Source organism: Panthera uncia, chromosome B4 (genome assembly GCF_023721935.1).
Source record: "Panthera uncia isolate 11264 chromosome B4, Puncia_PCG_1.0, whole genome shotgun sequence".
In the NCBI taxonomy this organism is placed as follows: Eukaryota; Metazoa; Chordata; class Mammalia; order Carnivora; family Felidae; genus Panthera; species Panthera uncia.
The window spans coordinates 115,959,786-115,977,997 of NC_064809.1; the positions used below are offsets into that span (position 1 = coordinate 115,959,786).

At 39.8% G+C, this 18,212-nt stretch overlaps 1 long non-coding RNA gene across 6 annotated transcripts in view; it reads right to left on the bottom strand.

The window, feature by feature from the left end:
• Positions 1-676: 676 nt before the first annotated feature.
• The window catches only part of LOC125919446 (uncharacterized), a 101,199-nt gene continuing 83,663 nt past the window's right edge, over positions 677-18,212 (bottom strand). For 5 of the 6 annotated variants that reach the window (XR_007456787.1, XR_007456785.1, XR_007456783.1 and 2 more), the window contains 4 exons: positions 6,959-7,037; positions 2,084-2,164; positions 1,811-1,862; positions 677-1,056 (listed from right to left, as the gene is read on the bottom strand). This is a non-coding gene — a long non-coding RNA (uncharacterized LOC125919446). The remainder of the gene's footprint in view (positions 1,057-1,810; positions 1,863-2,083; positions 2,165-6,958; positions 7,038-18,212) is intronic. The other variant, XR_007456788.1, reaches the window with a different exon arrangement.

Below are 18,212 nucleotides of genomic sequence, written 5' to 3' on the forward strand. Positions count from 1 at the left end.
TCTGTCTTTTCTGACCTCCAGTCTCTTCCTCACACGGATCCTTGTGATTATACCAGGCTCACCTAGATAATCCAGGATAATGTCTCCTCCACAAAATCCTTAATTGATCACACCTTCAAAGTCTCTTTTAACATGTGAGGTAACATATTCACAGGTTCTGGGAACCAGAATGGGAACATCATTGGGGGGCCTACTGCAATGACTGTCATCACCACAGAAACAGGGCAGAGTAGGGGATTAGTAAATAAGGCCTGTTGATGGTGTGCATGAATTCATTGTAATTTGTTTAGCTAATTAAGTCAACTAGAGTTTTAAGAAATTATTGGAGAATCTTTAGTGTATTAGTATTTGGCTTTGATTGGACAAGAAATGAGAATGCTTATTTATTACATCAGTGCTTGTCATTCACATTCATTCATTCATACATTCCTTCACTTACTAAACATGGGTTGTGTACACAGGATGTATCAGATCCTATGCCTGGCACTGAAGACCCGATGACAAAAAAGACACAGCACTGGCCACAGGGAGCCCACAGTCACAGTCACAAAGAAATCACTGTTTTCTAGTGCTATAAATACAGGGACAACAGCCAGTTGTGGACACTTTTGAGGCAACGGTTATGGGGCAGGGCCTTGGCAAAGGAGAGTGGTAGAAAAGGGTAGAGAAAACTAAGTTGATCCTCATATCACGTTATTGCAGATATTATCTCCAATTTACAGATGGAAAAAACCCTCCCGAAGTAACTAAATGGGACTTCCAATCTTTCTTCCTTCAAAAAAGATGAAAAGGATTTGATTTGTAACCTAGAGCCCCAGGATTTTAAGTATCTCCTTTTTGATTTTCTTTTCTCTCTAAATCCCTCACACATCATGACAACTTGGAAGTTCTCCCGTTCTAGATGCCTGACTCCCAACTGTTCTACACCTCTGTCCTGTCTCGTGGCCCCCCGACCTCCGGTGATGATGTCCTCCCCGCGTCTTCCTCAAGTCCTTTTATCTCCCAGGCCAATGAGGATGCTGCACCCTCTGCTTCTCCTGTGGGTAGTCAGAGACTCTGGAGGAAAGACAGAAGAGGAAGTTTTCTACACCACCCTTACCCCATCAGGTCCTCCACACAGCATCTGCAAACTCCCAAAGGGTGAAGTTGCTCTCCAACTCTAATACTTTGCTAAGAAGAAGCCTGATTTTTTTCATTAAATTCAACATGTTTTCAGTATATTTGGAACAACTTGTGTGTGTGAATCTACTTTTCAACTGTTAAGTTTTAGAAGTGAGGGCAGCAGGATTTGTTCTGTGGGACAGTGGTGAGATGTTACTTGAAATACTCAACTGGCTCTAGCCCTTCTTACACAAATTGGTGGGTGGAATTCAGAGAGAAAGATAGTAAGAGAAAGGGTTTCCAGCTGGGATAAATGAAAAGACCCTGCAACTTGAAATAAAGGAGGCTAGGGAGGTCACGGTAAGCCTGGGCAAACGTGTCATATATATATAATATTGTTCGCCCATAAAAAGGAATGAAATCTTGCCATTTGCAGCAACACGATAGATCCAGAGGGTATGATGCTAACTGAAATAAGTCAGTCAGAGAAAGACAAATAAATACCATATGATTTCATTTAGATGTGAAATTTAAGAAACAAAACAAATGAGCAAAGGAAAAAAAAACGGAGAGAGACAAAGCAAGAAACAGATTCTCAACTATAGAGAATAGCCTGCTGGTTATTAATATTAATAACCTGCTGGTTACCAGGGAGGAAGTGTGTGGGTGGATGGGTGAAATAGGTGAAGGGGATTAAAACTTAACTTACCACGATAAGCACCGAGAAATGTATAGAATTGCTGACTCATTATATTGTACACCTGAAATTAACATAACACTGTATGTTAATTATACTTGAATAAAAAAATTTTAGTGAGGCATGCAGATAATAAACAACATATATATTCTTGTATGTGAACAACATGTATACTGTTGTATACATATAGTGTACAATATAATCAAATTATAAAGTACACTAGAAATTGATAAGTACTATAGAAAAAAATTTAAAGGACCATTTTGGAAAAGTGAGATTACTCACCTTGAAGTATGAGGGAGCCTCAGAGAGATTGCCCAGTTAATAAGTGGTAGAGTTCAACCTCTTTTACTACACCATGCTGCCCTAATGAAGACAGATTGTAAAGTTATTATGTATTAATGGTAATATATGAGGGTTTTTAAATTATAATCATGCTTCCAGAATACATATTCAGAAGCTCAGGAGTATACGTTCATAGGAAATTTTCTGCGAAAACCAAATTTCAAATCTGTTCTGACAGTAATTTTAGATTTTCCCCATTTTTAAGTGCATACATTTAATTGCAGAAAGCACAAGTTTTCTTTACTGGGAAAGTATAGGATAAATGAGATACTCAGAAGACCTGAGTTCTAGTCTCAGTTCCTCCATTAATTACATGTTTGGTCTTAGGCAAATCACTGAGCCTTTGCATCTCAGCCGAGTGTTGAAACAAGGGAGACTTTTGCCCTTAAGAAAAGGTCTACCAAAAATGGCAACAGTCTATGGAAGCTCCTTTAAACTTGAATATTCAATTTAGGAACAAATTACTTACACATATGTTAACCACATGTTTTCTAAAGTTGTCATAAAAATGTCTAGGGAGAGAATTCTGATTTGAACCCCCTGATGGTGCCTACGTGCAGTGGACTGTATTCTGTACTCTGATACAGAGTGACCGTCTTCTTTTTGTCTATTGAGTCTCATTATTTACTGTAAACGTTTATTAATATTACGTCCATTTTGGGGTCAAACAAAAGCACCGAATATTATTACTCTAAACCACAGTGCCTCTCTGATGTTGAACACTTAAATCAATGCTCTATGATTACACCGGTGACATGTTTGCCCAGGCTTACCGTGACCTCCCTAGCCTCCTTTATTTCAAGTTGCAGGGTCTTTTCATTTATCCCAGCTGGAAACCCTTTCTCTTAACTATCTTTCTCTCTGAATTCCACCCACCAATTTGTGTAAGAAGGGCTAGAGCCAGTTGAGTATTTCAAGTAACATCTCACCACTGTCCCACAGAACAAATCCTGCTGCCCTCCAAGTTAGCTGCTTCCCTATATTTCTCCGAAGCTCTCAAGGTTTTCTTTTTTTCTATCTGAGAATTAGACTTCACAAAAAACCAAAAACCAAAAAACAAAAAAACACCACCCTTAATTTCTTCCCCCCTCATAGTCTCTATCTCTGGACTATGACCATTCCCTTATTTCTTACCAACTGAATTTCTGGGAATGAGCCTAGAGAAAGGACATCAGGCATCAATGCAGAAGTACAATTGGCTGAATGATGGAGTCCCATCGGGTTCCAACAGAGTCTCTTGAATTTGGTCAGGCTTCAGCCAGCCTCAAGCTTCCCTCCCCATACTGACCCAGCAGGACCCAGGAGTGTTTTCAATATCAGCCCTAATCTCAAGAACCTCACCAAAAAATGGGCATTATTTTCATGTTTCATGTTACAGTCCCAGTGACATCTACACCTCTTGACCCAAACCAAGAAAGCTACTGCACAGGCTCCTTGGGGTTAGAGAGAACAGGGCAAAATTCCTATCCTAGTCCCACTCCTGGCTGATTATACAGAGGGATGAAATCCACCCTGCCTAATAGGGTTGCTACTAGTCACATATGGTTATCAAGCACTTAAAATACGGTTAGTGTCCCTGGGGAACTGAGATTTTAATTTTTATTTGAAAAATTAAATAAGTTAAATTTAAAAACTGAAACTCAATTTGGTTATTGGAAAACTTGTAAGAAACGATTTGGTCTTGTGACTCTTGTATTGTCAACTGTTAATTTTATGAAATCTGAATACAGGTCAAGTATTTCCAATGAAAATTTAGTGTCCAAATTGTGGTGTGCTGTTAGAATAAAGCCCAGGTTTCAAGCACTTAGTAACAAAAAATATACAATGGCTTATTAATAATTTTATATTGATTTCCAATTGCAATAATATTTTGAATAAAGTGGGTTAAATGAAATATCTTATTTATACTAATTAAACCTGTTTCTTTTTAATTTTTTAATTTTTAAAAATATTTATTTATTTTTGAGAGAGAGAGAGAGAGAGAGAGAGAGAGAAAGAGACAGAGCATGAGTGGGGGAGGGGCAGAGAGAGGGAGACACAGAATCCAAAGCAGGCTGCAGGCTCCGGGCTCTGAGCTGTCAGCACAGAGCTGACATGGGGCTTGAACTCACAGAGTGCGAAATCATGACCTGAGCTGAGGTCAGATGCTTAACTGACTGAGCCACCCAGGCACCCCTGTTTCTTTTTAATTTTTTAATGTGGCCACTAAAAATTTTAAATTCTATTTGCGTCTCACATTATTTCAGTCATCACTGCTCTAGATCAACCTTGGGAGTATGTGGGGGTGGGGGGTGCAGGGAATGCTGTCTAGACCACCATTTTCAGGTTGCTGTTGGGGGAAGTAACTTCTGTTAATCACTTTCTATGTTCCAGGAATTATTCTAGATTCTTTCCATGTGTTATATTGTTTGATAATCATGACAACCCTTTGATGGAGACATAATAGAGGCTTTCAAAGATTAAACATGTGACCCCCTAAAATCACATATGTGGGGAGTAGCAGGCCTAGAGTTAACCAGAGTTATGTCTTAAAACCAATAATATATATATATTTATTTATTTATTTATTTTGAGAGAGAGTGCACAAGCGGAGGAGGGGCAGAGAGAGAGGGAGAGAGAGAATCCCAGGCAGGCTCTGCACTGACAGCAGAGAGCCCGATGCAAAGCTCGAACTCATGAACCACAAGATCACGACCTGAGCCAAAGTCGGACATTTAACTGGCTTTGGTTAAATGTCCCAGGTGCCCCACAATAATATTTTAACAAAACTTGCGATGCGCTTTCTTAGTAGCTTTTTGTATCTTTTTTCATTAATCATAAATTTAGTCTTATGTATTGTAATTGTACCTCCCTCCCAGAGAAGAGGTGAGTCTGAACCAAGAGAATGAGTGTGAAATGCTAAAGATAGTGTCTGGTACACGTTAACTACTATTATTTTTCATCTAGGAAAATGGTCTGATTCCACAAGCAAACTATTTCCACTTTATCACACTGCCTCACATTTGGGGATATTTGTGACACAAATTACCATAAATTTGCATGTATTCTTTTCAGTTCAACGTTAAGGTTGTTTGTTCTGTTTTGTTTTGTTTTTGACTTATGAATTGTATCTACTGCTATGTTTTTCCTTAACTTTTCTGGGCATTTCATATGTGTGGCCAGTGCCCCCTCAAATATTAACCCCCAAATTAATCTTCAGTCAAAATCATTCCCCTTTAATGTAGCATATGGAGAATTTAACTTATGCCTTTTATCCCCATTTCGTACAAAAAGGAACGGCCCAGACATTAATGCTTACTAATTTTTAGCTAAGTTTAGCACAGGTAGGCAGTGGAAAACAAAACAAAACAAAACAAAACCCTCCCGGTGACTTCCAATCCTGTCTTTCAGATAGTATTCTGCTCTGACTGAAAGAAATAGGTACAAAACATGAGCAATGATAATAGTTCTTATCGCACGGACTCAACCATGGAAACTACGGATGCCCAACACACCCTGCTTTAGAAGCAGCATGTCTCGAAAGCCCTGGTGAAATTGCTAAGGAGCCAAATAGCCATTTGATTTGGGTTTTTCTCCTTCTGTCCTTTATGGTCCTTTATAAGTCACTGGTGAATCGATTTCAGGAATATCAATAAGGAAACTTTAGTGGGTAATCTATACCTGAACAGGGGACAGAAAAACAGTCACTAATTCCGGTTAGTTTTATAGTTTACAAAGTGCATTCACCCACATTAGCTTATCTGAGCCCCTCAGCTCACTGGAAGAATGTGTGTCAAACTGTACATCTGCTGTGATGTTCAATTCGTTCCTTTGCCACTGCCTCCCACTAGAATGTAAACCCCATGACAGCAGGAATCAGTTTTCCGTTTCGTTCATGGCTGTGTCCCCGACACGTTAGCCCACTGCCTGGTCATCCAGAAAGTGCGCAATAAATAACTGACTGAATGAGTTGTGTAGATGATCTAGAGAAACAAAGAGGCAGTACAAGCCCACAGTGGAATTGCAAACCACAGGCAAAGGGAACGCTGGACTCTGTTCACCATCCTCTTGCCAGAAGCTGTTTTCCCACAAATGATGAACAGATTTCTTTTACGTATGACATGTGTTCAGTTGTCCCCTATTCTTTGAGTGTGGCTTTTCAAATGTATAAAAATGAGGTTCCTGAGAAAATATCCGAATATCCAAATATCCAAAGCAAATATCACAGCGAGTGGGTCAGTCTGAGCCAATTAGAGTTGACAGGTGAGGAACCTAATTGTGAGGCCCCAATGTCTAGGCACTCGGGGTGTGGTTCAATGTCCCTTTTGTGGTGCAGTGAAAATGTCACACAATTGGAAAAACACATTAGAGCCAGTATATGTCCAACTCCACGCTGAACTAGTGCCAAAGCTGAACATTTGCATTCAGCTTTAAAAAAAAAAAGGAGAAGAAAAGAGGTTCAGAATGGCTGTCTAGACCTTGGTCCCACACAGCGCTGAATACAACACTTTCAGGGTGCGTATAGGCACTGCCTTGCTGTGAGAGCCAGGAAGGACTTATACAAAAGGAAGGTTAAACCCCAGGAAGCAAGGAAAGGGACGAACATCTAATTTCCTTTGATTCGGTGTGATGCTAAATAAAACCCAGCAAGAACCAGAGTGCTCAGGACCACACTGACAGCAGGGGTGGGGAGTGGGGAGAGAATCCAACATTTATAAACATACATCTTTCAGAAACCAAAACAAGTTTTGTTCTTTAACACTCTGCGGTCAGGACATTGAAATGTTTAGTTCCTATTTATTTACCCATTCTTCCATTTATTTAACAAATACAAACCCTGTGTCTTGCATGCATGGGGCTGGATACAGGATGATAGGTAACTGAGCCACATTTCCCCTTCTCGAGGAGCTTCACTCTATTACATGGGAGAGACAGCCACAAACAAATAATAGGATTGTAAGACAATTTTTTATATGTAATTCTAAAAGCTCAGTTTCCTAGGGCGGCTATAACAAATGACCACAAACTTGCTGTCTTAAAACAACAGAAATTCATTTTCTCACAGTTCTGGAGGTTAGAAGTCTGAAATCAGGTGTCAGCAGGGACCTACTTTTTCCAAAGGCTCTAGGGGAGAATGCCTGCTTGCCTCTTCCAGGGTCTGGGGGTTCATGTTGTTCCTTGGCTGGTGGCTTCCTAACTCCAATCTCTGCCTCCCTCTTCAAATGGGTCTGTCTCTCTTCTGTGTGTCTTGTATAGGGACACTTGTCATTGGATTTAGTGCCTACCCAGATAAAGCAGGTTGATCTCACTTCAAGATTCTTAACTGAATGACATCGGCAAAGACTCTTTTATCCAAACAAGGCCACATTTCCAAGTTCCAGGATGTGGACAGTTTCCAGGAAGGGGGCCACCATTCTACCCACTACAGATAGCATATGTGAATAATGAGGATATTATCCGGAAGACCTACCTAGAGGTGGTAACACTCAGGTTGCAGCTGAAATGTTATACAGAAGATGTAGTTCTATAGGCTAAATGGGAGCAGTAGGCTCTCATTGCAACAGAAGGGATAGCAGGAGCGAAAGTATAAAGACATAATGGATGAGTATGAAACAACAACAAGCAGCTCAGTGTGTCTGGAGGGTAATGTGAATAGAGAAGAGAAGCAAAGACAAGACTGGAGGCTGAAGCAGTGGCCCAACCGTGGAGGACTCATAAGCTACACCATGGAGCCTGAGCTGCTGATTAGCAGCTCTTGGCTGGTATGCCCTGGCACCTTGGGCGCTTGCCAGCTTTTCAAATGTTGGTTTAATGTTGGAATGGCTACACTCCAGCCGTATTGAACTTCCAACTCTTCAGACCGGACACACTCACTTTCACCTCTGGGTCTTGCTACTCGATTTTTCTCCAGCAGAAATGTTGAGTATTACTATTTTCATTTTATAAAGAAGATTCTCATTTTATTTATTTATTTATTTTTAATTTGCATCCAGTTAGTTAGCATATAGTGCAATGATGATTTCAGGAGTAGAATCCAGTGATTCATCCCCTGCGTATAACACCGTGTGCTCATCCCAACAAGTGTCCTCCTTAGTTCCTCTTGCCCATTTAGCCTATCCCCCACCAAAACCCCTCCGGCAACTCTCAGTTCATTCTCTGTATTAAGAGTCTCTTATCTTTTGCCCCCTCCCTGTTTTTATATTATTTTTTCTTCCTTTCCCTTATGTTCATCTGTTTTGTATCTTAAGTTCTTCATATGAGTGAAGTCATATGATATTTCTCTTTCTCTGACTGACTAATTTTGCTTACCATAATACACTATAGTTCCATCCACATAGTTGCAAATGGCAAGATCTCATTCTTTTTGATTGCCGAGTAATACTCCATTGTGTATATATACCACATCTTCTTTATCTATGCATCCATTGATGGACATTTGGGCTCTTTCCATACTTTGGCTATTGTCATTAATGCTGCTATAAACATGGGGTACATGTGTCCCTTCAAAACAGCACACATGTATCCTTTGGATAAATACCTAGTAGTGCAATTGCTGGGTCATAGGGTAGTTCTATTTTTAATTTTTTGAGGAACCTCCATACTGTTTTCCAGAGTGGCTGCACCAGTTTGCATTCCCATCAACAGCACTAGAGGATTCCTCTTTCTCCGCATCCTTGCCAACATCTGTTGTTGCCTGAGTTATTAATTTTAGCCATTCTGACAGGTGCAAGGTGGTATCTCATTGTAGTTTTGATTTTTATTTCCCTGATAATGAGTCATGTTGAGCATTTTTTCATGTGTCGGTTGGCCATCTGGATGTCTTCTTTGGAGAAGTGTCTATTCATGTATTTGGCCCATTTCTTCACTGGATTATTTGTTTTCTGGGCGTTGAATTTGGTAAGTTCTTTATAGATTTTGGATACTAACCCTTTATCTGACATGTCATTTGCAAATATCTTCAATTTTGCTGGTTGCCTTTTAGTTTTGCTCATTGTTTCCTTCACTGTGCAGAAGCTTTTTATCTTGATGAAGTCCCAATAGTTCATTTTTGCTTTTGTTTCCCTTGCCTCCGGAGACGTGTTGAGTAAAAAGTTGCTGCAGCTGAGGTCAAAGAGGTTTTTGCCTGCTTTCTCCTCTAGGATTTTGATGGCTTCCTATCTTATGTTTAGGTATTTCATCCATTTTGATTTTATTTTTGTATATGGAATAAGAAAATGGTCCAGATTCTTTTTTTTTTTTTTGCATGCTGCTGTCCAGTTTTCCCAATACCATTTGCTGAAGAGATTGCCTTTATTCCATTGAATATTCTTTCCTGCTTTGTCAAAGATTATTTGGCCATACGTTTGTGGGTCCATTTCTGGGTTCTCTATTCTCCATTGATCTAAGTGTCTGTTTTTGTGCCAGTACCATACTGTCTTGATGATTACAGCTTTGTAATACATCCTGAAGTCCAGAATTATGATGCCTACAGTTTTGGTTTTCTTTTTTAGGATTGCTATGGCTATTTGGGGTCTTTTCTGGTTCCATACAAATTTTGGGATTATTTGTTCTAGCTCTGTGAAGAATGCTGGTGTTATTTTGATAGGGATTGCATTGAATGTGTAGATTTCCTTGGGTAGTAGGAGATTCTCATTTTATAAGGAAAATGAATGGACATGGAATCAAGACACAACTCCAGATGTTCTGCCTCCAAAATCACTTATTTGTCCCAGATACTACATTGATTGTTAATCCCAAATAAAACATTCCAAGGATAAATGGTAGATTTTATACCTGCATGCTATATTTGAAAACAGCAAAAAAGTAGTAAACACTCAAATAATAGTGACTTGAACAAGAAGTGGTTATTTCTCTCTCAAGTAAACGAGGTTAGTTGCACAGGGCTAGCAAGGTGACTATACTGTCTAAAATCTCTGGAACCAAGCTCTTCCCACTCCCTGGAGTATGGTCCTGTCCTCACAATATAAGGTGGCTGCTAGAAATCCTGCCATCAGATCTCTGTTCCAAGCATAAGGGTGGATTAAAGGATAAAACAACAGTGGAAAAAAGGCACCAACCAGTTGATATTTAAGACAAGTTTTTGAAAGCTAACCCCTGACACTTCTGTGTCAATAATGGGCAAGAATGCCCACTTTTCCCTACCTCTCTTGCCTATAGTAGCAGGAGTCAGGAGGAAGTTTTGTGTGTTCCAGATGACTCTGCTCCTGGCCTCCCCATACCACCAAACACTGCTAGAGGCAGAAGTAGAGACAGGGCCCCAGAATTCTGTGTCCTTAGCTAAACCTCGCTCTGCCCTTTTCTCTGCATGCAGAGCCTCACCAGCACTGTCTGCCCTGTCGTCATCTCAGTGTGCGCGTTGCCCTGTTTACATCAGTCACCACAAAAACCCCTGACTCCCAGACTAGACTTCACCCCCAGGTGTCTCATTCCCACTCAACTTTATGAACAGTGAGGCAACTCCCATCTCTTCTTCTATGTTCTATCCTCCTATTTTGCTTCATTTTTCTACATAACACTTATCACCTGGAATAATATATTTTTAACTTCTCTATTTCCTCCTGGTAGGTAGATTATAAACTCAATTTGGGGGTTGGGAGGGCAGGGATTACTGGAAATTTGTTTATTTTATTTACCACTATATCCCTAGATCCCAGACTCCAGTAGGTGCTGAATAAGTATTTGTTGACTGACTGACTGACTGACTGAATGAATCTTTTTGGTCAGGACCTATACACATGGCAAGACCTACAAAGGAAGCTGGGAAATGTCTTTTTGCAAGTGATCACATGTCTCACTAAAAATTGGGAAGAGGGAAGTATAGATATTGTAGGATAATCAACACCCTCTAGCACAGAGGTCACCTACTAAGTGATTTCATGTAAACCTTACAAATATGTTTATCTTCACTAAAATAAAACTATAATGACAGTATGCAACAATCCACCTGAAAGACAGGATGGAGATATGTGACTTAGAAGTTTTGGTGCCTGAAAGCCCTGTCTGGAGAAAGAAAAATAAGTATACACATATGCCATGAGACTTTACAGAGCATATGAGCAAAGTGATGCTCAAGGAAATGAAGTAGCTTATTCTGGAAACAAAATCCATTAGGTGTCAAAATGAGTGCCCAAATTTTTGGTTTTGTGCTCTCCCAGGTATGCCATTACCATGAAGCCTTGTCATACTGTTGGGTTATTGTTGATTTTCCATAGACAGAGACAGGCAGGGAGGGCCAGATGAATATATATGTGGTCAGAAAATCCATATCCTTCAGACAGAGCTAAAGGGTAAGAGGTGAAGACAGCTCAGGAGAAATGAGAAACCAAGGAATGCTGAATTTGTGAACTGATATGTTTTTGGCAAAAAGACTTTTAAGATATTCAATCATGATTGTTGGAGTCTAGCTAGTTCTAGATGTCTTTCTGTTAATCCAGTAACTTATTTGCTGTATTATTTACTTACCGAATATTGCATATGTGCATTCAAATGTAACCTTTTCAAGTGGAATCAGAGGTAAATTTCCAAGTTCATTTGTATTAGATTGCCCTATATATTGACGAAAATGAATTAAAGTTCAAAAAAAGTCATCTTTTTCTTTTTCCCAGCTCCTCTTATAAGATTTAAATGTTGTTCAATTTTGACAATTTTGCTCGTGATGTGTAAGGCTGAGCCAGACTCAGTTTTCTCCTCTTCAGATGTTGAGTCTGAAGAAGTGCTGACAAGCAAGAGTTTAAAAAAAAAAAAAAGAAGGCTGGCACATTTTTGGCAAGCCATTTGACATGTGGGCCCATTATTTTAGAAAGCAAGATGGCTCCTTGTGGCAGACAATTCTCTGTACCCCCCTCCCACTGCATACTTAGAAGACCATCACGTTGCCCAAGGTCTGGAAGCCAACTAACGAGAAAAAGAAAATGAGTCCTTAAAACTGCTTGTGTCTTCATGCTGTGGTTGTAAATAGGAAGGGAGGGGGAGGGACTTTCCAACACAGGCATCTGATCCCACCTCATCAAGGAAGCAGGACTTGAATGCACCGCCATAGCGCCATAGCGCTGCATTCCTCCCCAACCCCACCCTCACCCGCCAGAGTCCCTACTCCACAACACTGCAATTCCCCCATTGTTAGTTTTTACCTTCCTGCCTTCACCTGCTGTCTGTGAGATAGAAACCCTTTCTGTCTTTTCACCTAGACATCTCCAAAACTTCTATATTGCCTGGGGCATAACTGATACTCAATAAATATTATCGACTTTAATCAATTTAGCTATCACAGCTTACAGGGAAGGTATGTGTCTAAGTAAGTGGGAGCATACAGAGGGTTAAGAAAAAAACTAATTAGCATAGAGGAAAAGCATTACATAAACAAAATGAAATTTGAATATCTGTCCACTGAAAGTTTGGTCTTCATGATCAGTTTATAAACTAATTTTTCTTTCATTTTCAATGCACAGATACATTTCTTTAGCACGCAAACAACATAAGGGAATCTAAACACCTTACGCTATTGTCATTAATGATGGCATTGATTTGGGTCACTGTCACTCTAAGCTTCACATGAGACAGAATGAAGCATAAGTTGGTTGTCATAGAAATTAAGAAATGATTCAGATTCTTAAAGAAGCTTGATTGGAGTTTGGAAGTGACTTACCATTCGATGTATTTTCAGTTGATGTTGAAGCCAAAATCAAAATTAAATCTTCTGTCAGTTAATTAAGTGTGTAGAAGAGTTTCCAACTAGATTTCATCAAAAGAATTACTGTGATGGAATAATGGTATCCTATTCAACATGCTTCCTTCAAATTTCTTCCACATACCTCCATCCTACTCTAGATTTTCTAACCCTCCAATCAAAGAGACAAAAAAAGGGGGGAAAGAAAAGAAAACATCTTCTCTAAATCCTTCAAATAATGTGGGTTCATCCCAACTGTCAGTGTTAGGATTCTGAAATTCTAAGTGAAGTGACATGAAAGGTGAGCAACTTAGCATTTATATTTGTATGCATATATACATTATGAAGATATATATTTCCATAAGTATCGTGCTAAGGGAGGAAAATGTCAAAAAGATCTTACGAGGGGCGCCTGGGTGGCGCAGTCGGTTAAGCGTCCGACTTCAGCCAGGTCACGATCTCGCGGTCCGTGAGTTCGAGCCCCGCGTCGGGCTCTGGGCTGATGGCTCGGAGCCTGGAGCCTGTTTCCGATTCTGTGTCTCCCTCTCTCTCTCTGCCCCTCCCCCGTTCATGCTCTGTCTCTCTCTCTGTCCAAAAAAAAAAAAAAAAACGTTAAAAAAAAATTAAAAAAAAAAAAAAAAAGATCTTACGAAAACCTTAGAAATATTTTTACCTTCACTGAAATGAAACTATAAAGGAGGCACCCTTTATGAAGAGACTATCCTGAGATTTTAAACATATGAGGTGTATAATTGCAGTCACTCTGCTTTCAGTTTATATTTACAATTTCTTCTTCACTAAATACTTCTCAGGGTAGTAATGGCTAATATCTATTAAGCTTTTACTATGCTGTGGGCACCATATTAAGTGTTTATATGTACATTGTGGCATTTAATTGTCTCAACAACCCCAGGGATAGATACAATTATGATCTTTATTTTATCCACCCAGAAATTCAGCACAGAGGGATTAAGTGATTTGCCAAGCAACTGGCAAACTCTTATCTCAAACTCCAAAACCATCAACAACAACTCCTTTAGTTTTAAGTACGCTTGCAAACTATGGCCTGGTTGCAGGTAATATGCATAAAAAAGACCTTTTGTCTCTTTTCAGTGACCACTCAAATTTATGACTTCAAGGATGGTTCTGGCCAGACCCTGAATCCACCTCTGTCACTTTCCCCCATTTTTATCCTTGCCCCGGGTAATAGTTCTGAAGGTCAGTTTTATCTACTCGTAACTTTGGGTGAAAAAAACCTCAGTTCCTTCTCTACCATCTATTTTGCTTCCATTTCCCATCTCCACTAGAAAAAGTATTCCCAAAGGAAAGAGTCATAACATCTATACACAAGAGCAAGAAGGAAGAATTCTCTCAAATGTCCAAAAGTATTCTGAGAGCCGGTGGGATCAGAGAAGATAAAATCTGGGGATCTAAGTTGTACACTGAGTGACTGCATGTGGCCTTCATAAAAAAGAAGCCTATATGAACTTATGCTAGTTCCTATTTTGAATTAAGTGACCTTTTGAATTCTGTGGACTGGGAAAATAAACAAATGCGTACATACATACAGGGGAAACTAGGTGGCTCAGTCGGTTAAGCATCTGACTTCGGCTCAGGTCGTGATCTCACGGCTCATGAGTTCGAGCCCCATGTCAGGCTCTGTGCTGACAGCTCAGAGCCTGGAGCCTGATTCAGATTCTGTGTCTCCCTCTCTTGTTGCCCCTCCCCCACTCATGCGCGCGCGCGCGCGCGCGCTCTCTCTCTCTCAAAAATAAATAAACATTAAAAAAAAAGAATACAGAGTTTATCACTCAATTATACACACACACACACACACACGCACACACGATTTACATGTGTTCCAACAACCCTCGCTATTTGCCTTGGAACAGTTGTGAGTTTTCGAAAGGACATGAGAAAATGCTGGTAGGGCTAGTGTACAAGAAATCAACAAATGGTGGTATGAAAAAGGCATCTTATTGTCTGGAGATCATAAGTTCTCTTCCACTGCATCTTTCTTCCAATGAATTAAGAAAAAAGTGACTGAATGTCAGATTCTCAGGAGCGAGAAAAAAGAAGGCTTCAAACTAAAATGTCCAATCCCTGTGCTGTGATAAGTTACTTCTGGCAGGTTGACATCACTGATTGATCATGGCTCCAGAACCACCTCCTTTCTTGCCTGGAAACTTAACCTTCAGATTTTGGTAGCAATGAAGATTGACTTTGTGCTTCTCAAAGCACAGAGTAATTCAAAAAGGAGAATTACAGATCTTATCTCATTATGCTAGTAAAAAAACTGATTTAGAAACCTGTTTGCAGAGAGCAGTTTTAACCATATTATGGTCCAAAATTAGATGCTCCCTTTGAGACTGGATGAAATTTGATCCCTTTGTCAATGACAGTAGAGGGTTCATTGCCACATGTTAGAAGCTTGTGTGTGGTAGGTGATTCCTCAAAATTCCTCAGCAGTTATAAAGCAAACAAAATCAACCCTAGGAAACCTGATTGTGAGGAAACTCAAGAACCTTGCACTGTGTATGCCTCTGCCTTCAACAGAGAGCCTGGCTTGACCATTCCAGGCATATACAGCTCTTCCAATGCCTCTGATAAGATTGCTTCCTGCAGAGTGCAGTTCAAGATCCTCCCCTGTGGTAGGGCCACAGAAGGCTTCCAAAGGCCACCTAATCAACCACACTGACATTCAGTGGGGCCACTCATTTATCTTGCTGCACTTTAAGCCCAATTTTTGTGTGTCCTAACCATGGAAAACAACTCACTTTTTTTCTGTTTTATAAACCCCCTGACCAGAAAGAAATTCTGAAAGTAGCTTTCATTGTCTTTGTTTTGTTTTGTTTTGTTTTGTTTTGTTTTGTTTCAGGCTGAATAATCCTAAATTTTGTATGCTTTCTTCTTGCTGGCCGTGCTTTCCATCTCATAATTCATCCTATGATTAACTGTAGCGTTCTAAGATCCTTCTAAAGTTTCGGTTGGGCCTAACCAAAGAAAAGTGTGATGAATGTGTGTCAACAATGAATATTAAGTGTTGTTTGCCAGAAGGCTCTCTATCTAACTGAACTGCCTAGTCCTGGAGCTCCTTAAATCACTAAAGTTATTCATTACTCTTGTCTCTAAAACCATCCTGTGCTGAAGTGCATAAGGTAATTGGAAAGAAGGAGAGTGCTGTTCACAGGGATCTGGGTGGCAGATTAATTTGGGGGGTTAACCGGCTAATTGCATGGTATAAGAGGTGGTGACACGGTGCAGTGCAAAGAACACGCGACCGAGAGTCACGGGCAGGGTGCAGAATTTTCCCCACCCTTGCCACTCACCAGTTGGGTGACCTGGGGCATGTGCCCAAGCTTTGGATCTTTTATCTGCTTCAAGAAGATACTGCAGAGATGACATTTATGATTCTACTCATGTCTGAAACTTGGAATTCAGTAACTTAATGTTAAGCAGAGCTCTATGAGGATATAATACAAAGTATATTTCCAAGGTGACAAGGTTGATGAAGTCCTCAGTAGAGAGTGCTGTATCTAAAGGGGCTGCCACAGAGGAGAGTTGTGAACATCTGGGTATAGAGTGTGGGTTTTGGATGCCTGGAAACTGGGCGGGGGCGGGGGAGGGAGGGTGAGAGTGGGCTCCCATTCTGTTGAGAGCCTCAGCCAGCATGAGAGATAACGTCTGAACTCTTCTGTCCTTCCTTACATAAGCCCAGCCGTGCTGAAATAGATCTCAATGATACTGGGGACATTCAGTGTTTACCTCGTATATACCTTTGAGGAAAATCTTATTTGTCAAAGACAAAATCATCTCCTCCTCTAGAGTTGCCAAGATGATAAATATCCTGGCAGAAAGGTTGATGACTATCAAGTCCTATAGTAAACCCAAGAGACAACTGGGATTTATCTTTTCCTTCATTTCAAAACAACTATCTCCAAAGAACTCAGCCACCATGGAGTTTTGACTTTCTCCAGTGCTTTTGTCCATGGCATCAAGAAGTGATAGAGGAGTTTCAAATGAAGCAAAGACAAAAATGCCCTTGAACCTTCTATCCAATGAGTTGGTATTCCTTTAGTAATTGAAATCAATATAGCACAGTGGTTAGGAGCTCATTCTGGACTCAGCTGAATCTGGTTTGCACTTCTCTCATTTAATAGGAGTAGGACCTCGATGGAGGCTGAGGTCTTTAAGCTTCCATTTCTCCTCATCTGCCAAATGGAGATAATAACAACAGCTATCTCATAGGGTTATCTAGCTCATGTAAATTAATAATAAAAAGCTCTTAGCCCAATGCCTGGCATATGGTGAGTGCTCAAAAAATGGACATCATCATCATCAATTTTATCTTCCAGGAGGCAAAAGTGATAACATTGTGGTTCTAAAGTGTCCAAAACTCACATTCAGAGAAAAGAAGTGCACTCTTATAATATGCTTCCCATTTCTGGCAGCTGAACACGGGATTGGAAAGTGAGCTGGAATGTGTCAGATACGAATCTCACAAAAATAGGTAGAGCACTGCCTCAAGCTAGTTTCCCAAGCCAGGCCAGTGTCTGATATTAAAGTTTCCCTGCAGTCGTATTGAAGTATTATTACTATATATTGCTTTGAAAACAGAAGCTGAGACTTGTGTCCTCAAAGTATCTTTTAGGCTGTCCTCATTGGTCCACCCAAGCTTCTCATTTTCTAGTGGAATCATGGTTTTGATCATTGTGAGACAAAAGACTGAGAATAGATAGATGACCAATCGGCTTGTGTGCCGATTCCCTAGTTTGATTTCAATTTTAATAAACACCAATGGGAGGAAAAAAACACAAATTTCTCTGTGGTTATGAATCCAGTCCTCTATAGATGAAGTCACTGTTATTATAAAGACTGATAGAAAATGTGAACAATATAATATTTGATAACATCAAGCCAAAAAAATGTTAAATGCTTTATGTAGTGGAGATTAGTGATTGGGTGTAATATTGTGTTGCTGAGTAAGAGACAAACGTATAAAAGCTAAACATGGGCTTTTTTGCTCTTACTACAGCTTTTCTCTCTGTCAATTCAAAATTCTTGTTTTTATTTTTTATTAGTTTATTTTATGGACCTAAATAAGTTCAAGCTGCAAAAATGACATCTGTGTTTGTACAAGACAACAGACATCATTTGAATTTATTAATATGAAGCATTTTACACCTAGAAAAGACTCAAATAACCAATGTAGTAAGCAGATGGGAAAATATAATAAATAATCTGTCTTTCAATGACATTTATATCTTTTACTCATTCAGCAATGGCAGACAAAATAGGCAAATGGACTTTTTTATAGGCATAGTCTAGGAAAGCTTCTTTAAAGCTGCTTTTGTCAGAAGCTTATTTTTATTATATCGGATTGAGTATCTAATCAAGTGATCTGCATTTTATAATGCAAAAGTT